At 38.3% G+C, this 24,297-nt stretch overlaps 1 pseudogene across 1 annotated transcript; it reads left to right on the forward strand.

The window, feature by feature from the left end:
• Positions 1-17,039: 17,039 nt before the first annotated feature.
• Positions 17,040-21,942, forward strand: LOC149252441 (NADP-dependent malic enzyme-like; annotated as a pseudogene). Its single transcript, XR_016265459.1, has 9 exons — positions 17,040-17,051; positions 17,166-17,240; positions 17,554-17,705; positions 18,544-18,649; positions 19,400-19,465; positions 19,764-19,859; positions 19,962-20,033; positions 20,507-20,590; positions 20,778-21,942. The product of XR_016265459.1 is annotated as an NADP-dependent malic enzyme-like (transcript).
• Positions 21,943-24,297: the final 2,355 nt, after the last annotated feature.

Here is a 24,297-nt window from a genome sequence, read left to right on the forward strand (position 1 = left end):
CCCTACATTCATAATTATAGATCATAGAAACCTAAATTAACATTTGTTTGATTTTTTCTAATGAAAAAACAAGAAAAACAAAACAAACTACCTTTTGTTATTAGTAAAAGTTAGTAAATTTTATATTGTTTCAATTAAAGTTTTTATCCAATTTAATTTGGCCATTTCAGACACTATTGATACAAATAGTATTATTCCTGGACAATTTTCTACGTAATATAATTTAGTTAAAATTCGTAATATAATTTAGTTAAAATTTATGAATTTTTTTTTAATTTATGATTTTTTTAATTGATTATAAATAAATATATTGATATTTATAGTATTTAAAAATCGTTTAATTTATACAACTGCCCTAATTATATTTTCCATCCTATTTTCTATAAATTTTAGAAATTTCTTTTCTTTATAAAGGCGGTGGAATGCAATGACTCAGTTGCAGCTCAGTGTCTTCAGCTTCGTGATATGCATCGTAACGTATCTAGAAGGAGCGTTCGGATTGAATATAAAAATTCCAACGTACAATGTAAATGGGGTGTTTTGGCCTGTGGTTGGAGGTTTTGTGGCCGGCGGTCTTTTGCTTTTTCTCTCACTAGTAAGTTATGCCCAGTTAGTTGTCTGGCTTTAAGTAATTGAAGATTGGAAAAAAAATAAAAAAAAATTACAGATTCAAAAACATATTGCAACTAATGTTTTATAATTTTTATGTAATAATTATATTAAATATAATAATAATAATAATAAAATTATACATATATATTCATATTGTAACTAGTGTTTTATAACTCTTATGTAATAATTTATTAAATATGATAATAATGTTTTTTTCTTTTAATTGTAGATTTTTTAATGTTTTTTTTTAAATTAAATTTTTTAAAATTATTTTTTTAAGAGAGAAAAATTTCTATAGATCTATATTGAGACAATATAAAGAACATAAGATATGATATCAAAAGCAAGATCAGCTGCTATCATAGTCATATATAACAAAAGGGGCCTATATGCAAAACAGGTAAACAAATAACGAAAGAGAAAGATCATATTCGCGGGATGAAAAAGCCCTGAATGAGATAAGAAAGATCACCATCCGAAACTCTCAAAGACCAAGAACCTGGCTCCATTGTAAGACCCTTCTTGGACAGAAAGTTGAAGAAGTCCTGAATGAGATAAGAAAGATCACCATCCGAAACCCTCAAAGACCAAGAACCTGGCTCCATTGTAAGACCCTTCTTGGACAGAAAGTTGAAGAAGTCCTGAATGAGATAAGGAAGATCACCATCGGAAACCCTCAAAGACCAAGAACCAACCTGCCTCCATTGTAAGACCCTTCCAAGAACCAACCTGCCTCCATTGTAAGACCCTTCTTCGACAGAAGGTCAGCTAATTATATATATAAAACAAAGCCCAAACTTTTTTTAATGAGCATGGATTCATAGAAATGTCCACTAAAGCTTAAACCTAGAGAATTCTTTTGGTAAAAAGATTTTGCATCCTAAATTGTAGATGTTTTTAGTCAAATATGTACATATTTTTAAATAGAAATGAGAAAATGGAGAAAGAGATGCATGGCATCTCAGTTATTTTCCATGATCTCATTGATTCTTTTATTGAATTAGAATTTATGAATTTATTTTTGGAAGTTTAATGTAAAAGAAGTATCTAGTCCATACTATTTTGGACAATGCCCTTAAGTTAACAATATATCTTTATCGTGTGATGGTCAAATTTGTTATTATTTATTTCTATGAAAATATAGTGTAAAACAGATACAATTAGTTGATTAATTTTAATTTTAAATTATCAATGGGTTATATGAATTAAAAAATATATAAAAATAAATAATATAAAATATTAAAGATAAACAAAAATAACTAAATAAATAAAATTCGGTGATTTGTTAAAAATGAAAAAATTAAAGATAATCATATAATTCCATGTTTATGAATAAAAACAGTGCCTATTGAAAAATGGATATATATTTATATTAATTGAGATGTTTTAAAATTAATATTAAAATAAAAAAGTAAAGTAACATAAACATTTTATTTTCTAAAATATTTAATTAATATTAAAATAGAAAAATAAAATTAACAAAATTTCTCTATTTCCAAAATAATTATAATTTACATAATTTTTACATTTTGAAATTGATGATTCCCCCCCCCCCCCCCACACACACACGCATATATATATTTCATTTAATATAAAAAAAAATTCTACTTATATTTATGTGATTATCATCTTTCTTTAAAAAAAATAAAAAATAAAAATAATTATAATAGCTTGATACATATTGTTTATATTTATTTACATTAATTAAATTATGATATTGATCATCTTATTTTCGAGAATAGATAACTTATTTCATTATGGAGATACAACCCCTTGAAGATTAATAATAGTATTGGATTTGGACTCCATACACAATAGCAAAAGTTTAAATTTCAAGTAGTTAGTATGAAATACAACCTATCATATTACTGTTAGCTTTGCTATGCAAATGGATTAAAAATAGATTCAAAAAGCTCTCAAAGGCTGCAAATATGCTTTATAGTCATGCCCAAAATCCATGTTTGTTGTTCAAATCATCAAGACATGACAAAAGCTACCCACCGATCAAAGAGGTTGCAAGAGGGAAGCCCTTTGGAGGGCAGAATTACACTATCGGAAGGTGAAAATACCCAAAAAATCATCAAAAACCTTCTACAAATGAAAAAATCCTCCCTTTTTTTGGCTATCGGACCCCTTCCGATGCCTTAGAATCCATCCGAAACACCAAAGGCTACCCCTCCGAATTCATTTTTCCTTTGCATTTTAACAAAATGCATTCTCCGACGAGAAAAGAATCTATTTGGTCCCCCTCCAATGCGACATCGCTATCAGGAGAGGGCAGTGGCATATTATAAGCGAAAATGGCTAAGTCTCAAGGCATGGGTTATAATGTGCCGCCGATCGCCGATACAATGACCAAATCTCAGCTGTCCATTGCCCCCGCCGATCCAATGGTCCGGATCATTTCGGCAATCGCCCATTTCGACGATCACATATATGTCAACCCTCTGCCCCGCCGATTGCTGAAGTCCCAATATAATCGCAGCCATCCATTTTTGGGCCCCAGATCAATGGCCCATATGTAATCACATTGCTCCCATATGGCTCCGACCAGCGGAGCCGAAATATTATAAAGGCGGGTCTTATAAAAGCCATCGGGTCCGTAAGGTCCCCGGGCATAGCGAAAGGAGAGGGCTCCCGACGGGCCGGAGCCGAAAAGTTATAAAGGGCAGTTTTAAGGGATTTCGGGTCCGCATATTGATTTTGTTAAAATCCGCCGATATGAAATCGCCGACGGACCGACCCGATCTCCATAAAGAAAGGGCATATAAGCATTTCGGGTCCGCGGCATTTTGGAGGTTTTATGTGTTGGGACCAATGGTCCGCCCCGATGCGATTTAGCGCCAGCCGTCGGATCGGGCCTCCAGATCAATGGCCCTGATTTAATCGCAGCACTCCCCATGTATCGCTCCGACTGGCGGGGCCGAAATAACAATAAAGAATGGTATATTAGCATATCGGGTCTGTGCAGTTTCGTTGATTGTTTATGTGCCACCCCCCGGTCCGCCCCGATGCGATATTGCGATGAGATCTGGGCCGTTGGATCGGCCCATGCCGGATCCAACGACCATGATTTAATGATTGCTACAGTGTCCACTTAAGCGCCAAATTTTCACAATTTTGCAGTGTTTTGAGAGCATTTTCATATTATGATGAAATGGCCATTGTTTAAGGTTTGTGTGCAGCGCTCCCGCCCGCCACAACCAATAAGGGAAATCATACATCCTTAAGCCATTTAGGATCGCTCCAAGCCCGGTTTTGCTCCAGGGGGCTAGTCTCGGCCTCGGCACAGTCGTCAACACTTTTTCCTCCTGTTTGCACCATTTTTCAAAGTTTAAGGCTAATTTTGATCGGCCAGAGCGCCGATAGCATTCCAAAGGCCACGGGAACCTTTGCAGCAGTTAATTTTGCATTAAAAGGCAGAAAAGGGGCGATTTGACAACGTAAAGTGTATCAGAGGAAAGAGAAGGCTCAAGTGCATGTCAAAGGGTATCAGGAAAGCGACAGACAGTATCAGTATTGCGGATTCAAAGTAGATGAAGGCAGAAAGGCCCCAGTAGTTATAGCAAAGCATCATTGAACTGTAATGTCTCACCAACTCATAGATTTTGGCCACTTAAGGCAACAGAACCCAGAAAGGGAAGGGGAAGGGCCACTACACGCCTCAACCCAAATCAAATAAAATCATGGAGCATTAACAACCCTGCCAGTGCAGTATTCATCCTAACGAACTTAATGGGGCATCTTTGGCACGAGGGAGCTCCTATGCATCACAGCAGGCCACCCAAAATATCTGAGTATAGTTATTTCTCTGTCAGAAGAGGAAAACCGCCGAGCCATGCCTACCTATTGAGGGAATCAATCAGTTAAACAAGACAGAAGGATAGATTAAGACACCTGAAGCCTCAAAAGGCTGAGGACCATTGTAAACAAGCTATAAATAGCTGAAAACAAGATGTAACAAGGGTTCAACTTTTGGAGATTATTCCTCCCCTGTTTTCTCAAGCTTCTCATCTATAGTCTTTAGTAATACAAGCTTCTTTTGCTGCTACATGTTTAATGCCCATTTCTCTTCTGTTCTATGCTTGCACCTGAACAGTTTGTTCAGGTTTTCTGTGTGTTCGAGGCCAGATAACTGTCATCTTATCTCTGCTTTGATATATTAGATTTGCAAGCTTCTTTGCTGCCTATGGCAAGCCATTTATATGTGTAATTATATACGCATCTGCCGGTATAGTCAGTAAGTTCATTTGCTGCCTGTAGCTAGCCATTCATATAGGTCCATGTATGCAACCTGCTGGCATAGTCAGTGTTCTCCATCTATCCATTAAATCTACAAACTATTGATCATTAGCAGTCTAAAGCCTTGTGTTATTGGGGGTGTTCATGCATGCCTTGAGTGTGAATAGAGCTGAAATGGTTATCCGACTTCATCCAAACCATCTTTCATTCCAATATTTCAGAGAACAATATTAAAATTTATATGTTACCAGGCATCTCTGATTTACAACCTCGGAGAGTTTCCTGGAGTGATAACATAATTGGCGCTGTTGCCGGGGAGAAGAGAATCGAAGCTCAGCTTCCCTGGGAGACGACACAGCTTCAAGCTTTGATGACAGACAAGGTTTGAACATAGACGTTGGTTATAATCATTTGTCTAGCGACTCCACTGGAGGAAGGCCATCCTTTGGCGACTCCACTTTGAAGTTCTGGCTCAGTTTGTGAGGCATACTAGAAGAAATCCGCAGAAGTCTCCAGTTGTCCCAGTGCCCGACCCTGAGAAGATTGTTAACCTGAAGAAAACATGACAGAAGGGAGCATCAAAATCAGGTAAGCCCCAGAAATCTTATTTGTCTCTGCATGAGAAGTTCTTAGTTGAGGATACGCAGTTTGAAGATTTAAAGCCTAGCATTGTTAATGAAGAAGTACCTGCAGAGATTCATAAAGCTCCTTGTCCATTTAGTTCCCCTTTGAATCTCAGTCCAAAGAAAGCTTCCCATACTGTCCAAAACATCCCAATATCTCTGCCATCCATTACATTATTTCCTACTGCCCCATCTGCTAGTGTCCTTCCACAGATTCCAAACATGGCAGGACCACAAGCACCCACCAAAATGGAAAGAATCATAGCCGCCAGGTATGGACCTTTAATACTGCCCACTCCCTTGAATGCTATGCCCACTAGAGAATATTAGAAGTGTATGCCCAAGTTCACTGGGACTGAAGGTATCACTACTGAAGAACACCTTGAGTCATTTTATAGCTATGCTGACAATCTAGATATTAGTGAAGATGATGTGTGGATGAGAGTCTTTGTCCAAAGTATAGATGGGGAGGCTAGGAAATGGTTTAGAGAACAAGCCCCAAGATCTATAGCAGATATCGAAGCTTTAGATGATACGTTCCTAAAACACTGGGGAGATAAAAAGGACTTGCTATACTATCATACGGAGTTTGGAAACTTGAAGAGGGAAAATGGGGAATCCTTGTTTGATTTTAATAAAAGATTCAACCGTATGTATAGTAAGATACCAGCTGAGGTAAAGCCTACCCCCACCTCTGCCAACCTTGCCTACACCAGTGCCTTTGACTCTGAGTTCTGTTTGTTGTTGAGAGAAAGAAGATGTGCCACCCTAGCTGATATGCAGGATGTGGCACTAGAAGTCGAATCTAACATTATGGCTGCAGAAAAGCTCAAAAGTCACGCTGATAGAAGGAAGCCGAGAGGCGAGGCTTCTTCTGCTTCATCCTCAGATACCAAACTTGATAAAATGACTGGATTGATCGAGTCACTGTCTGCTAAAATTTCTAAGCTGGAGATTGAGCAGAACCCTGGGAAGACAAGGCTCCCAGGCACATTTGCACTAAGAAATCCGAATCCATTCAGAAGAGCCAACGAACAATCACAAACCATTCAGAGGGGTAAAGAAACTAACGAAGATCAAAAGGTTAAGGCTCCTTTCCAGAATGTGGTCATGGAGGAGGAACAGATTGAAGACGAGGATGAAATTCTCTGTATGGAAGATAAAGGCAGTGATGCCTTTTTGACATTGGCTGCATACGAAGAGTCTTTGTTGCAGGAGCAAGACAGTCAAAGGTGGGACAAAGGGGCTGTTCTGCAAACGGGGGAGCAGAAAAGATATAATCTAAGGTCAAATGCAAATAATATCAAGGAGAATCCTGCCCAAAAAGCTGCCATCCAAACAGAGACCCAGAATAGCATACAAAGAAGACCAGCAGCTGATCCAGTCACCCTCAAAGCACCAGTTAAGAGGTAAAAGGTCCTGACAAGCTAACTCTCTCTTTTAGCTTCAAATCAGAAGTTCAGAAGTTAAAAATAATCGTGCCTCTGACAGAACTCGTAAAGAGTGAGATGTTTAGAAAGCCTATCCTCGAGGCTCTCAAGCTGAAGATCACACGAACCTCCACTGACTTTGTCAATTTGCAAGACGATAGGCCTGCAGTTGTGCTAAGCCCAATGACTGAACCTGCCAAGGATAATTCCCCATATTTTTATGTCTCCTTGACCATTCATGAAAAAATTCTCCACAACTGCCTCCTAGATACAGGTGCCAGTCACAATCTGATGCCTAAAACCGTCATGGAAGAGTTAGGACTTGACGTCGCCAGACCATATCATGACCTATTTTTGTTTGATTCAAGAAAGATGAAATGTCTGGGATTGATTAAAGATTTAGCCATTTCCCTAACCCAGCTGCCCATGAAGAGCATGATAATGGATATTGTGGTGGCAGATATCCCTCCTAAGTTTGGCATGCTGTTGTCCAGAGGGTGGATTAAGAGACTAGGTGGAACATTGCAGAACGATTTATCTTATGAAACTGTCCCAGTGTTCGGAGGAGAGAGCAGGAGGTTATATAGAGAAGCACAGCTGGCATATATCATTAGCGATGAGAAGAATCCTACAAACCATCCCATATATGCAGTGGACACTGATTTTGGAGCTTGCATTCTCCAAATAGAAGAATCTCAGAAGGCTGCATTGCAGATCAGGAAACCAACAGCTCAGGCTGAGCATAATACAGGAGGTCAGATTTGGGAGATGTTCTTTGATGGAGCATGTACCAAGGAGACTGCAAGAGCAGGGGTGGTGCTAGTGTCTCCACAACAAGAAACAGTTCAATTGTCTCTAAAGCTGGTTTTTCAGGTGACAAACAACATAGAAGAATATGAAGCACTGCTGTTGGGCCTTCATGCCGCCAAAGACAAAGGAATAAAGAAGGTGAAGGTATTCGGAGATGCTGATCTGATAATTCAGCAAGTGAATAAAACATTCCAAGCAAAGCACCCAAGGCTAAAAGTGTACAGAGATGAGGTATGGAGAACCAAAGAGTTCTTTGAATTTTTCTGCATTTCATATATTCCTAGAGCCCAAAATCAGCTTGCCGACTCCCTTGCTGTCTCAGCTAGTTTGTTTATACCTCCATCGCCTCCCAAACTAGTTTATGAGGTACAAATGAAGTATAGACCCTCCGTGCTTGATAATGTCCACCATTGGAGGGTTTTTGATGATGATGATGAGCTAAATAGGTTTCTTCAAGTCATTGATGAGTTTTCTGAAATACAAATTGACCAAAATAATGATGCTTTGTTAGAAGATCCCAAGTCCAAGCTTAGAAATAAGATTGGCAAGAATAGCATAGTCCAACTCCCTAGCAACCATATTCCTAAGGGTATAATTCCTCTTGAGAGATTGTTTGATCACAATGATGTGCCTTACAAAGCTGCCCAAAAAGAAGATCAAACTGCAGTTTGCAATCATGATATAGGAGGTCCAGGCCACCCCAAATTCATAAATCTGTCCACCAATCTATCTGCTGACCAGAGTGCTGAATAATGCAAATTAATGAGGCAATTTGCTGATGTGTTCGCTTGGGAGTACAGCGATCTGAAGACATATGATGAAAATATAATTCAGCATAAAATTCTGCTTGAGAAAGACACTATTCCTTTCAAATAGAAGCTGAGACCAATGAATCCTATGCTCCTTCCTCTGGTTGAGAAAGAAATTAAAAAGTTGCTGGCTGCTAAGATCATAGTGCCTCTCAGATATTCTAAATGGGTGGCCAATCTAGTTGTTGTGAGGAAGAAGAGTGGAGAAATCAGACTATGTGTTGATTTCAGGAATCTAAATAAATGTTCCAAAAAGGATAATTATGCTCTACCAAAAATGGAGCATTTGTTGCAGCAAGTCTCAGGCGCCAAAGTAATGTCTTTTATAGATGGTTTTTCAGGTTATAATCAGGTTGCTGTGCATCCGGATGATCAGGAGACGACTGCATTCACCACTCCTTGGGGTACCTTTATGTATTCCAAGATGCCTTTTGGGTTGATGAATGCTGGAGCCACCTTTCAGAGAGCTATGGATATAGCATTTGTGGGAGAAAAGGATAAATTTGTCCTTATCTACCTGGATGATATAACAGTATACACCAGTAGCCATCAAGACCATGTGCAACATTTGAAGAAAGTGTTTTTGAAGTGTAGAAGGTTTGGGATTTCAGTAAATCCTAAGAAGTCACAGTTTGCATTAGAAGAAGGCAAGTTGTTGGGACATATTGTTTCTGCTGCAGGTGTCCGAATTGACCCAGAAAGAGTAAAAGCGATACAGACCTTGTTTGTCCCGAGATCGAAGAAGGACATCCAGTCTTTTCTAGGCAAGATTAATTTTGTAAGGAGATTTATCCCAAATTTTGTAGAACTTGTGAAGCATATTACCTCTATGTTGAAGAAGGGGTCAGAGATCAAGTGGAATGGTATAGCGAGAAAGTCATTTGAGTCCATTAAAAGGGCAATTATGGAGGCCCCCACTTTAATCAGTCCAGATTATATCAAGGAGTTCCGCATATTTTCTTTTGCCTCCGACGACACCCTTGCAGCAGTCTTATTGTAAGCAGATGAAGAAGGCTCAGAGCATCCGGTGGCATTTTTCAGTAAAACCTTAAGGGATGCTGAGCTGAGGTATGATATTATTGAGAAACAAGGATACGCTCTTATCAAATCTTTGAAAGCTTTCAGAGTATACATCTTGCATTCCAAAATAGTTGCATATGTGCCTTCTGCTGCAATAAAGGATGTCTTAACGCAACCTGATGCTGATGGAAAAAGAGGGAAATGGATTGCAAAAATGATAGAATTAAACATAGAGCTGAAGCCTACCAAGCTGGTAAGAGGTCAGGGGCTTGCCAAACTGTTGACTAAAGAAAATTGCAAATCTTTGGATGTCAATTTCTTGTTCAATGTAGAAGGAAATGGTCTAATGAAAGAGCATGAAACAACTGAATCACAGAGAGGGTAGTCGGTGGCTGAGAACCTAGCTTCATGTAATTGGTATGCTGCAATAATTAAATTCCTTTTAGAGTTAGAAGTTCCTTCAGAATTTTCCCAAAGTCAAGCAAGAACGTTAAAGCTCAAGGCAATGAAATATTGCATCAATGATAGCTCGCTTTATTGGAAGGATCCATCAGGAGTGCTTTTAAGATGTCTGGACAAAGAACAGTCAATAGAAGTTATGCAGCAGTTCCATAACAGCATGTGTGGAGGACATCATTATTGGAGAACTACAGCCCGAAAGATTCTCAGAGCTGGGTACTATTGGCCATCTTTATTTTCTGATGCATTTGCTTTTTTTAAATCTTGTGACAGGTGCCAGAGATTTGAAGGAAAGCAACAGTTAAAATCCCTGCCCCTAAAGCCAATAGTTGCAAAAGGACCTTTTCAGCAGTGGGGCTTGGATTTCATTGGTGAAATCAACCCGCACTCCACTGGCCAGCACAGGTGGATATTAGTTGCCACTGATTATTTTACAAAATGGATTGAAGCAATCCCAACAAGCAAGGCTGATCATAATGTGGTAATGAAATTTTTATCAGAAAACATTTTCAACAGATTTGGTTGCCCACATAAGCTTATAACAGATAATGCAGCAGCCTTCAAGGCAAAAGAGTTGGTGGAAATGTGTGATTTAATGGGCATTAAGCTTGTTCATTCCACCTCCTATTACCCCCAAGGGAATGGTCTAGCAGAATCCTCTAACAAAAGTCTGATCAGGATTATTAAGAAGCTGTTAGAAGATAATAAGAAGAATTGGGATGCAAAGCTCAAATATGCACTATGGGAAGACAGAGTGACCATCAAAAGATCTACAGGCTGCTCTCCTTTCAAGCTGGTATATGGTACTGATGCTATCTTTCCAATTCAGCTTACTCTTCATGTGGCAAATTTGCTCCAAACAGCGCAGAATGAAGAAGATGTTATGGCCAATAGAATCACTGATTTAACAGAATTATATCATATCAGAGAGCAGCTGATTGAAAAAGCTACAACACATCAGCAGAGGATCAAGGAAGTCTTTGACAAGAAGGCAAAGAGAGACAACTTGCAGGTTGGGGATTTGGTTATGAAATGGGATGCATTTAAAGAAAAGAAAGGCAATCATGGGAAATTTGATGCTCTCTGGATGGGCCCTTTCATCATTTCACATATTCAAGGGAACAATACCTTCATACTAAAAATTATGGAGGGAGAACCAGTTTTTGATGGCCCAATTAATGGACGGTTTTTGAAAAGCTATGTGATTTAAGGTCTTTAGGCCTTAAAACTGTAAATATTTTATTTTTTCAGTTTTAGTATAAGCAAAGTAGACTCCATGCCCAATGGAACACTAGGAAATTTTGGCTAATTTGTTTTCTACAGGAAAGGCATTGATCTGCAATTCTTGAGATCTCACAGGGAGGATCTCATCCCCAGAAGGAGCCAGTGTTAGCTTTGCTATGCAAATGGATTAAAAATAGATTCAAAAAGCTCTCAAAGGCTGCAAATATGCTTATAGTCATGCCCAAAATCCATGTTTGCTGTTCAAATCATCAAGACATGACAAAAGATACCCACCGATCAAAGAGGTTGCAAGAGGGAAGCCCTTTGGAGGGCAGAATTACACTATCGGAAGGTGAAAATACCCAAAAAATCATCAAAAACCTTCTACAAATGAAAAAATCCTCCCTTTTTTGGCTATCGGACCCCTTCCGATGCCTTAGAATCCATCCGAAACACCAAAGGATACCCCTCCGAATTCATTTTTCCTTTGCATTTTAACAAAATGCATTTTCCGATGAGAAAAGAATCTATTTGGTCCCGCTCCGATGCGACATCGCTATCGGGAGAGGTCAGTGGCATATTATAAGCGAAAATGGCTAAGTCTCAAGGCATGGGTTATAATGGGCCGCCGATCGCCGATACAACGACCAAATCTCAGCCGTCCATTGCCCCCGCCATTCCAATGGCCTGGATCATTTCGGCAATCGCCCATTTCAGCGATCACATATATGTCAACCCTCTACCCCGCCGATTGCCGAAGTCCCGATATAATCGCAGCCATCCATTTTTGGGCCCCAGATCAACGACCCATATGTAATCGCATCGCTCCCATATGGCTCCGACTAGCGGAGCCGAAATATTATAGAGGCGGGTCTTATAAAAGCCATCGGGTCCATAAGGTCCCCAGGCACAGCGAAAGGAGAGGGCTCCTGACGGGCCGGAGCCGAAAAGTTATAAAGGGCAGTTATAAGGGATTTCAGGTCCGCATATTGATTTTGTTAAAATTCGCCGATATGAAATCGTCGACGGACCGGACCCGATCTCCATAAAGAAAGGGCATATAAGCATTTTGGGTCCGCGGCATTTCGGAGGTTTTATGTGTTGGGACCAATGGTCCGCCCTGATGCGAATTAGCACCAGCCGTCGGATCGGGCCTCCATATCAATGGCCCTGATTTAATCGCAGCACTCCCCATGTATCGCTCCGACTGAAGGGGCCGAAATAACAATAAAGCATGATATATTAGCATATCGGGTTTGCGCAGTTTCGGCGATTGTTTATGTGCCACCCCCCGGTCCGCCCCGATACGATATTGCGATGAGATCTGGGCCGTTGGATCGGCCCGCGCCGGATCCAACGGCCAGGATTTAATGATTGCTACAGTGTCCACTTAAGCGCCAAATTTTCACAATTTCGCAGTGTTTTGAGAGCATTTTCATATTATGATGAAATGGCCATTGTTTAAGGTTTGTGTGCAGCTCTCCTGCCCGCCACAACCAATAAGGGAAAGCATACATCCTTAAGCCATTTAGGATCGCTCCAAGCCCGGTTTTGCTCTAGGGGGCTAGTCTCGACCTCGGCACAGTCGACAACACTTTTTCCTCCTGTTTGCACCATTTTTCAAAGTTTAAGGCTAGTTTGATTGGCCAGAGCGCCGATAGCATTCCAAAGGACATGGGAACCTTTGCAGCAGTTAATTTTGCATTAAAAGGCAGAAAAGGGGCGATTTGACAACGTAAAGTGTATCAGAGGAAAGAGAAGGCTCAAGTGCATGTCAAAGGGTATCGGGAAAGCGACAGACAGTATCAGTATTGTGGATTCAAAGTAGACGAAGGCAGAAAGGCCCCAATAGTTATAGCAAAGCATCATTGAATTGTAATGTCTCACCAACTCACAGATTTTGGCCACTTAAGGCAACAAAACCCAGAAAGGGAAGAGGAAGGGCCACTACACGCCTCAACCCAAATCAAAAAAAATCATGGAGCATTAACGGCCCTGCAAGTGCAACAGTCATCCTAACGAACTTAATGGGGCATCTTTGGCATGAGGGAGCTCCTATGCATCACAGCAGGCCACCCAAAATATCTGAGTATGGTTATTTCTCTGTCAGAAGAGGAAAACCGCCGAGCCATGCCTACCTATTGAGGGAATCAATCAGTTAAACAAGATAGAAGGATAGATTAAGACACCTGAAGCCTCAAAAGGCTGAGGACCATTGTAAACAAGCTATAAATAGTTGAAAACAAGATGTAACAAGGGTTCAACTTTTGGAGATTATTCCTCCCCTGTTTTCTCAAGCTTCTCATCTGTAGTCTTTAGTAATACAAGCTTCTTTTGCTGCTACATGTTTAATGTCCATTTCTCTTCTGTTCTATGCTTGCACCTGAACAGTTTGTTCAGGTTTTCTGTGTGTTCGAGGCCAGATAACTGTCATCTTATCTCTGCTTTGATATATTAGATTTGCAAGCTTCTTTGCTGCCTATGGCAAGCCATTTATATGTGTAATTATATACGCATCTGCCGGTATAGTCAGTAAGTTCATTTGCTGCTTGTAGCTAGCCATTCGTATAGGTCCATGTACGCAACCTGCTGGCATAGTCAGTGTTCTCCATCTATCCATTAAATCTACAAACTATTGAGCATTAGCAGTCTAAAGCCTTGTGTTATTGGGGGTGTTCATGCATGCCTTGAGTGTGAATAGAGCTGAAATGGTTATCCGACTTGATCCAAACCATCTTTCATTCCAATATTTCAGAGAACAATATTAAAATTTATATGTTACCAGGCATCTCTGATTTACAACCTCGGAGAGTTTCCTGGAGTGATAACAATTACAATCACTTTTTTACAATTTTGTAATGATTCCAATTTGATTATCCAATCATGCCAAAACAAATAAATTTAAATATATAAGAAAAATAATAAAATAGTAAATATAAAACTATGGAAAAAATTGCAATATATTTTTATTCAATAACAAATATGTAAATAAATTACCATATACATTGCAACACCTTAATAAAAAAATTATTAGATTAATTTGATATTTTACTTGATAAAAAAACTTAAAATTAAATTATTATTATTACTACTATACATAATTAAAAAATAATAATATAATATATTATTAATTTGTAAAATTATTACTTAATATAAAATATCTTAATGATAAACCGTGTTTTAACATTTATATTTTAAATTTCAAAATTTAATAATTTAAACTTCAAATTTATAAATATCTATAAAATATAATCAATAATATATACTCCAGTTATAATTTTTTTGACGAGGTATTAATTAATAGTGTTAACAATTAATTCTTTAGGTTTTGTATTATCTAAATCTTTTTTTTTTCCTCAAAATTGATTACATTCCGAACTTCGTAATTTATTATGAACCTTGTAACTATATCTCAATCTAAAAGGTCATATAGTTCGATCTCATCATCTGCATATGTGTAAATTGATCCCATAACTTAGAAATACAACCTTTTACGTGTTTTTCTATTCCAATCAATATTTTTTTTACTAAATGAATAAAATCATAAACACAACAAATACTCTAGAATAATCAATGTTGTTAATTTTCAATATCATATCTTGTTCCATTCATTGCCCATGATGTGTTTATTTCTTTCATTGTCCATGCATAAATTAAAACTTTAATTGTGAAGCTTTTTTATTTGTGATAATTTTAATGTTTATATATTTCACCGAAACATAGATTTTATGTTATTAGTCCCTGCCATCTGGCATTTGGCAGGGACTATAGTAATCGTTCACGACGGATATAGCATTAGTTCTTAGTCGCTGCGTGGTGTTATTGGGTGATTATTATAAGGTTTGCAAATGCCCTGTGCGGGGATGTGCTGCGATAACCTAAGTTTCATTTCCACCTGAGGCTTTGCCATCTTATTTGGCCTCTTCCTGAGGCGGAAGAGGCTCCAGCATAGCTTAAATTGCTTTTACGCCCGGTGCATTATCGCTAACCGTCAACGGTCTCGTTTTAATGTTAACATTAATTCGATTCGTATTATCTGCAGGGGTATGCTAAGGTTCGGTAAGGTTTGTGCATGTATGCTGTTGTTGAGGTGCCAATGGTTGAAGTTGGCAGCTGGTGCATGCCATGGTTCAACAGCTGTTAGTATAAGGTGGTTCCGAGGTACCAGGTGCTGTTTCCTTGGCCCTTGTTTATGGTGACTCGAATGTAACAAATAAACTGCAAGCTGTGCAAAAATTTCCCGCAGGGAAGGCAATGGCAGGCCTGTTCTGATACCCACAAGCTGCATCTAGATATGTACCTGGCTCAGATGCTGCTGATCAAACTTTCACTGCCCGTAGTTGCCTAGCTTCGTTATTAAGCCCACGAATGCGATGTGAGCAAAGCAAACAGTAATTATTCAGGGTTTAGGACCGGTTCTGCTAGCCGCCCTTCCTCCAAGACTTGAATCAGGAATCTCTTTTCTGTACTATGCTGCCTTTGGCCCTGCGCCTGGTCTTTCTTCTTTATTGCCTTGGGCTTTCACCGCATATGGGATCGATCCCTTCCACCATTCCTCCAACAGATGCGGATGAATTAGCTGCCGTTATTCTTTCAACATTTGCAGAGCTAACCCCTGAAGTGACTTTAGTCCCGTGTTGGAGCTAACTGCTGCTTCTTCTATAGCAAGTGCCGAGCAGGAATCACTGCTTATTCGACCGGTCACCCTGTCCAGTTCAAGCCATCGTCGGTGTCTTCGTGGGTTAACAACGCTGTCGCGTCGCTGTCGAAGATAATCAAAGAATACTCCTCGTATCCTCAGTTACTTGCTGTCTGACTAATGATTCCTCTGCGGCAACATCTTCATCATCAAAACTACTTTCAGGTGACGGTGGAACAGATCCTGTACATGTACAACAACCACTGCCTGTAGAAATGAAATCTTCTTAGTGAAGCACATTGATGGGTGTATTTTTTCCAGAAACTACAATCACATCACGGCCGCATAGCCCTAATCGATTCTGCCATAGGAGAAACCATCACCTTCCCTCCATGGCCAAGAGATTCGCATCCTAATTTCTTCTTCTTCTAACTTAGGGTCCCAAAATAGCCAAAATTGCACCTCCACTCTGCACAACCTCATCATGGTATGGAATCCCGCCGATGCCCCTTCTGTGAAAATCGAACTAGTGCTGCTTGTGGGTCTCTATATTATTTCAGCAGTATTGGCAGCGGCATTTCGCAAGAGCTTTGTGGTAGATTTATTAGGTGGCATTACATTACATTGCAGGGTCTTCCTGCTCGGGTTTCAGGTTTCAATAACCCTGATCACAGATGTTAGCCTGATTACAGATGTTACACTAGTTTCAATCTTGTTGCTCGGGTTTCAGGTTTCAATCTCCCTGATCACAGCTGTTAACCTGATGCGACCTTAGGTGGCCTGCTGTAGAGCTTGCATGTGTTATGCTAGGGAGAGAGGTGTTAGGCACATGGCCGTCATGTAGGGCCCACAAGGTGGATAAAAATTTCGACTTTCATTTTTATTTTTATTGACATCGATTGATTTTCTTATTTTTATTTAAATTTGAAATTTCATGTTGCATTGTCGTTTCTTAGTTGAGAGCTGGTACAGTTGAGAGCTTACCAGGGTTCTGCCCCATTGATTCACTCTTCGCCTCTGTCAACGGATACGACTTAACGACCCTCTTCCGTCGCCCTTACTTGGGAACTGAAGGAAATTTGCATAGATTTGGATATTTGCAGTGAATGCTCTTAGTTTTTAAGGTTCCCTTCTTCAAAGTAGCAAAAGAGGAAATTTTACTCTGATTTAGATGTTTTATCTCGTTGCAAAGTACAGGAAGTGAAAGAACATTCTTTTCTTTTCCTTTTTATTTTGTGGCTATCTCGTATGTGAGATTTATCTATTGGTTGCTAAACCTATTGTCACATTTCTACAGGAAAAAAGGCTTCTGAATAACATTCGCCAATATTAAACTTCATTGCAGAAATACATGGCACTGATGGACCTCGAGGTATTTCTATTGAAATATCCAAACTTTTATCGAAACCCGAGTATGGTTTGAGCATTTTTCTATTTCTTCTTTAAATGGTTTGAGCATTTTTTTGTTCTCGCTCCAATATCGTCAGTAGTTTTGGTGTCAGTCCCTTGTGGGCCATCTTTGGCATGTGGTTATTATCTATGTTAATATGAAAACTATCTGTCTACTGCAGTAGCATATATATTTATTATTACCAACTTCTTAGCTGGTTGATACTACTGGAAGGAAATTGCATAAAATATGTTTGACAGTATAGTTTACTGGGTTACACAATTTCTCTTGGCAGGAGCGGAATGAAAGGTTGTTTTATAAACTCTTGGTGGATAATGTGGAAGAGTTACTTCCCATTGTTTACACTCCAACTGTTGGCGAATCCTGTCAAAAATATGGGTCAATCTTCAGGCGTTCACAGGGTCTTTACATTAGCTTGAAAGAGAAGTATATACATTATATATAATTTTTGTTTTTCTTTTCAATTGTCTAGATTCCAATTCTTTTTTGTTAGGTTCATCCTTTAAATTTGTTTCACTGCGTTAAAACTTGCGAGGGTATGGTTTTTGCAGAGGTAAGATCCTAGAAATTTTGAAGAACTGGAGTGAAAGGAGTGTTAATGTTATAGTTGTCACTGATGGTGAACGCATTCTGGGACTTGGGGATCTTGGATGTCAGGAAATTTCACAATTACTTAGCTTTTGTTTGCCTGCTATCCATGGGTTTCCTCTGCCTTTCCCCCTTTGCCTCTGGTTTTATTATTTAACAACACAAATTTCCCTTTATCTATTCTGAACTTGTCACTTTTGTTGGCATGTTATACAAGTTGAAATCTGTTATTTGTTTCATACATGTTACCAGGGGATCTAACATAATGTCTCCCTTCCCCTTTTTTTCCCTCATTTTCTTCTTTCATCCTTTTATTGAGATACATTTGGAAAGAAGACAATTAATATACAATGAATGAAAATAAAAACTATTATGTGTGTGCATTTAGTGTTGTCAATTAGGTTAGGGTCCTCTATCTGTATCATCAACACATTTGCGGTAGTTTTTGTTACAAAGTAAATGCTATTATGCTGGTGTGCATTGAATCCTTGTTACCAGAGTACTCCTTCCATGTTTGTCTTAGTTTGTTTTTTACTGTGAGCTTTTGTTCTTTTTATCTGCATATCTATGAAGGGATACAGGTAAAAGGAAACTTAGATTCCAATTCTTTTTTGTTAGGTTCATCCTTTAAATTTGTTTCACTGCGTTAAAACTTGCGAGGGTATGGTTTTTGCAGAGGTAAGATCCTAGAAATTTTGAAGAACTGGAGTGAAAGGAGTGTTAATGTTATAGTTGTCACTGATGGTGAACGCATTCTTGGACTTGGGGATCTTGGATGTCAGGTAAATTTCACAATTACTTAGCTTTTGTTTGCCTGTTATCCATGGGTTTCCTCTACCTTTCCCCCTTTGCCTCTGGTTTTATTATTTAACAACACAAATTTCCCTTTATCTATTCTGAACTTGTCACTTTTGTTGGCATGTTATACAAGTTGAAATCTGTTATTTGTTTCATACATGTTACCAGGGGATCTAACATAATGTCTCCCTTCCCCTTTTTTTCCCTCATTTTCTTCTCTCATCCTTTTATTGAGATACATTTGGAAAGAAGACAATTAATATACAATGAATGAAAATAAAAACTATTATGTGTGTGCATTTAGTACTGTCAATTAGGTTAGGGTCCTCCATCTGTATCATCAACACATTTGAGGTAGTTTTTGTTACAAAGTAAATGCTATTATGCTGGTGTGCATTGAATCCTTGTTACCAGAGTACTCCTTCCATGTTTGTCTTAGTTTGTTTTTTACTGTGAGCTTTTGTTCTTTTTATCTGCATATCTATGAAGGGATACAGGTAAAAGGAAACTTAATAACCAGGAACTAGAACCTGTGTGCATTTAGTTCATGTCATTTTAACTTAGGCTGTATTCTTAGTTTGTATCTTTCCACATTTTCTGCCTGTTTGATGTTTCTATTATAACTTATCTTTACTCAATAAATGCCTATTATTTTAACTAGGGTGTTCGCATTTCCTTGTATCTTTGCCCCTTGTTTGTATTATCCATTTGACACATGTTTTCATTACTGACAGGGTATGGGCATACCTGTAGGGAAATTATCTCTATACACTGCACTTGGTGGAGTTCGTCCTTCATCGGTATGCAACACAATAACCTATAGTTTATTGTTTAAACATATGCTAATTTCAGCAAAGTTACAGAAACATTTACCTGTGCATTCGGCTAAACTGGTAAATTGATTCTTTCTATTGTATAGCTTAGTCTGCTAAGCACCTTGTACATAGTACATTTTAGAGCCCCTTCATTTCTATTCCATGATGAATGCATGTAACTGACAGAAAAGGATTTTTAACCCACCATTGCATGTCTCGCCTTGTAGTCAGTCAATTATTTTGTATTTTTATTCTCTTAACTACTCTACTGGTATGTGGACAGTGTCTTCCAATAACAATTGATGTTGGGACCAACAATGAAAATCTCTTAAATGATGAATTTTATATTGGTCTCCCACAAAAGCGCACTACTGGCCAGGTTTCCTTCTATTTGAATGAACTAGTAAATGCTTCCTTTATTTTCTTCAGTTCTCAGGGACAAAAAATCTTGTGGCTGATGATATGTTTTTATGCTTTGTAGGAATATTATGACTTCCTTCATGAGTTCATGTGTGCAGTGAAACAAAATTATGGAGAGAAAGTTCTTATCCAGGTTAGTTGCTAAACACTTGTTTCTTTTGTCAAGATAATTGATTTTCATATCATTTTGCATGAACATATTTTTTTTGTATGCTAGCTACCTTAGCATTTTGTTGGTACTTTGATAAGATATGCCTGGGAGATGGAAAGCTCATGATAGTTATTGAAACCATGCAAGAGGATTATAAATGAACAAATACTTTAGGAATTGATTTTCATATCATTTTTGCATGAACATATTTACTTTGTATGGTAGTTACCTTTAGCATTTTGTTGGGACTTTGATAAGATATGTCTGGGAGCTGGAAAATTCTTGCTAGTTATTGAAACCATGCAAGAAGATTATAAATGAACAAATATTTTAGGATTTTCAATTTAATAAACCTGTTTTTTTTTGCACTCTATTTGCAATAGACCAAGCAAACCTCTATACAGAAAAACATGCACAATTGATTGATAAAATGACATTTTACGTCCTCATGACAGTTTGAAGACTTTGCCAATCACAATGCCTTTGAGTTGCTGGAAAAATATCAGAAAACCCATCTCGTGTTCAATGATGACATTCAGGTTTGCCTACAATGACTGATCATTTTGGTTATTTTACAATGCAACCTATGTAACAAAGCCGCAACTTGTCAATCAGTGCTATAGTTATTCAAATACTGAGATCTAAATATTTTATTCATGTTTCTTTAAAATCATGACTGTGTTGGGATTAAGGATGTGAATATCCAGGTTTTAAATGAAGAATCAGGATGCATCTTTTGTATTTCAAGGGACAGCTGCAGTGGTTCTGGCAGGGTTGGTTGCATCATTAAAGGCAACTGGTGGAACATTGGCTGATCATACCTTCTTGTTCCTAGGAGCCGGAGAGGTAAATCCAGCTTTTTGTGTATTTCTCTCCAATCAGAAGCACACGCTAGGAGTGCCTCATCTCCTAGATGGCTTCATAGACACAGTTCATGTATATATTATTTGTATTCAAATTACCTACTATAGATCCTTTGCGTTAATGCAATACTTGGGTAAAAAGGGGAAGCAGTTATGGATTATCATGGCGATTTTCAGTAGTATCTTTAAGTTATTTGTATAATGCATCAGTGCCTCAGTGATGTTATGTTGAATGGCATTTCTGCTAGCACATGACCAATTGAAGTTCTTATGGCACAGAACTGCCCTGGGCTTAGCCCATTCCCCAAACTCACACACATTGCAGACAAGGTGCCAACAGATTTTATATAGTGATGTTCACCCAAGTCGGCACGGAGAGCACAATGACATGCTGCTGGTCGTATCGGAACGGTCAGGAAGAGGTTATACACTGAAAGTCCATTCCCCTCCTTTCTACACCCATCCCAAGTACCCTTACCGATAGACCACGAGTTGGCTAGAACGTTAGGTATCCCTGACCATAGCTGTAACTACCTCAATCAAAATTTGAGGGTGGAACGCTCAACCTTAATATCGCGAATCTCTGGCTCAAGCTCTATGCCCTATCCATCCTCCTTAGCCTATCTCTCAGCACCCTCCTCCTGTGCTCCTACAGCTTCTCTTGTTATACCTCCTTGTTCATAGCTATGTGATTTATCACACTACTATATCAAGTGAATCCATAATGTATGTGTCATTAAGGTATGTGTTGCTTGCTGCCTGTTTCTACCTATCACCTATAAGGAATCCATAATCATAATGTATCATAAGTAATGAATGTCCCAAAGGTGCACACAATCACTTCGTGTTCTATATTCATTTTCATTGTTCAACTTGCAGCTTTCAGTGTTATGCCTGTTACATTATCAAAAGTCAGCGTTTGACATTTGCAGTAAATGACGCGTTTGACATTTGCAGTAAATGACAACAATGTCTCAAAAGAGATTACATGTTATGTTTCCCTGAAGCAGATTGCTATTAAGCTCATTGACCAATTTATGCTATCAATATTCAATTGTATTACTACTACATTGTCTTCATTTAGGCTTGTAGTACACGACCACTGTTGAAAGATCAAGAACTTTCCACATCTATCAGCCTCAGGACAAGTTTTGGTGTTTATATGTTGAAGTGGGACTATATAGCAGATATTTCATATGGCATTGACAGTTTCGGTGACAGTTTTGGGGATTGGGATGAAAGGAACAGGGATTTGAAATAATTTGAAGAGCTTGTAAGCTTCACCTGTTATTCATTGTCATATCAGTAAGCTTAGATTGCTATTATGGTTCCACATTCAGTGTTGATGGGTATTATATTCACCTAGACTGAAACAGGTATGCCGACTAAGATTTTGTGGTGCACAACAAAATTTTTGCTTTCTTATACTATATCCTCATCATCGTAGTGTAGAGACGGCTGATTTATGACTAGGATGCCTAAACAGGCCGTGACTTGAAATATGTTTGATTTTTTTACATGATATGGTATCAAAATGGCTAACAATAACCTAATCGTCTCTTCGTCTTGTCTTTAGTATCTAGTCCTGTTTGCTTAGTCAATCCAGAAGTTTGATATAAAATGAGCGGTGGAAACACTTTCATATACAGAAGGATGTTTTGTATAATGTTCAAGAAAGCCTATAGGACACATAACATTTAGGCGCTAAGCCTTACCAACTCTAAATCAATTTGTTGAAGATCCATTTCACAATACTATCGAGTATCCATGAGTCACATGCCTCCGCAAGTACGACTCAATTGTATGGTAACAATGTCTCAGACAGTTGTGGCATATGTTTTGCCTTACTGTCTTCTATAACAACAGCATATTTAATCTACCGCCCATTGATGTTCCAGATTCAATGCAACAAGCTTCTTGGAGAGACTGAGAGACAAGAGACTGAGAGACAAGCGAGTCATGCTAGTGGGGGACTCGATGAATAGGAACCAGTTTGAGTCCATGCTTTGCATTCTTCGGCAAGGTCTATCTAATAAGAGCAGGATGTTTGAGACTCATGGCTATCGCATCACGAAAGGCAGAGGATACTACATTTTCAAATTAGTCCCTGCTTACCAGACTTCAACAGACATAGTCACAGCGCCAACAACACCAACTCCATAGCGCCAATAGCACCAACTCCAGCAGACGTACGTCCAATGGCCCTTTTCATAGCTTACATAGCCACATTACCTTTTCGAAAGTGTTTTAATGAAGCTAACTAAGCTTAACCTATGTAAGGTTGAGAATAGCAGCATGCTTCTTCCTAACTGTCAGTTTACCGATCAATTGCAGATGCATACGCCAACTTTTGAATTTTGTTCCACTACACTATATGCAGGTACAGAGCCCAGTAGTGTAGATGCATCAAGCTAAGAATGGGTATCTTGCAAAAAAGCTTATTGGAGCCCAGCTCAACACAAGTTGCATTAGGAGACATCAGTACTGAACATAAAGGTATGCCCTTGATACAAACAGCTCAACACAGGTTGCATCAGGACACAGCAATACTGAACATAAAGGGGAGTGCAAACGCTGTGATCAAGGTTGAGAATAGCAGCATGCTTCTTCCTAACTGTTAGTTTACCGATCAATTGCAGATGCATACGCCAACTTTTGAATTTTGTAATCTGTATTTAACTTGGTCCAGGCTTTACTTGTTTTGTCTTCCTGGCTGGCTGAGAGCCCTGTACCTTTACTTAGGCTTCAGAGGGACTCACTATACAGGATTGACAGAACTAGTAGATCTTTAGCCCTAGACCTTAAATGTTAACTTCATGCAGGGACTCGCTGCCTCGCAACTTCCCTTGTTTATAAAACTAATCCTATCACATATTTGATTAATGAAATAGATTACACATTTAAAATATGTTTTTGTAAACTCAGCACTCCATAACAAATTGGGAACATCATATCATAAAACAAACACGCTCCATATTATATTATTTCCAAGAAAGGAAGGTGTGCCCTTAAAGAAGTTAGGATGTAACATCCTAGTGTGGTAAAAATGCACCCAAAGTATGCACTTAATGCAGGTTATCCATTTAGGAAATTGGTACATTCTTTTAAAGTATTAATTTTTATTTATTTGAACAATTACATTTAATATAATTGGATAATAAAATTAAGCCTATTTTTGTTATTACTTATACAAAATGTAACTAGTTACACAGTTATTTTTGAAAATTAATATATTTTTTTAAGAAATAGAAACAAGACACATATTTGTAAATAAGTATCATCCTTAAAAATATATTTTCTTATATATTATTATTATTATTTTATTTATGTTTTATTTAATTAAATAAGTGTTTTAATTTATGATGTTCAATCCTTAATTCAAA

Source organism: Pinus tabuliformis, chromosome 7 (genome assembly GCF_031772625.1).
Source record: "Pinus tabuliformis cultivar Carrire ecotype Pingquan chromosome 7, CPIR1, whole genome shotgun sequence".
Classification (NCBI taxonomy): domain Eukaryota; kingdom Viridiplantae; phylum Streptophyta; class Pinopsida; order Pinales; family Pinaceae; genus Pinus; species Pinus tabuliformis.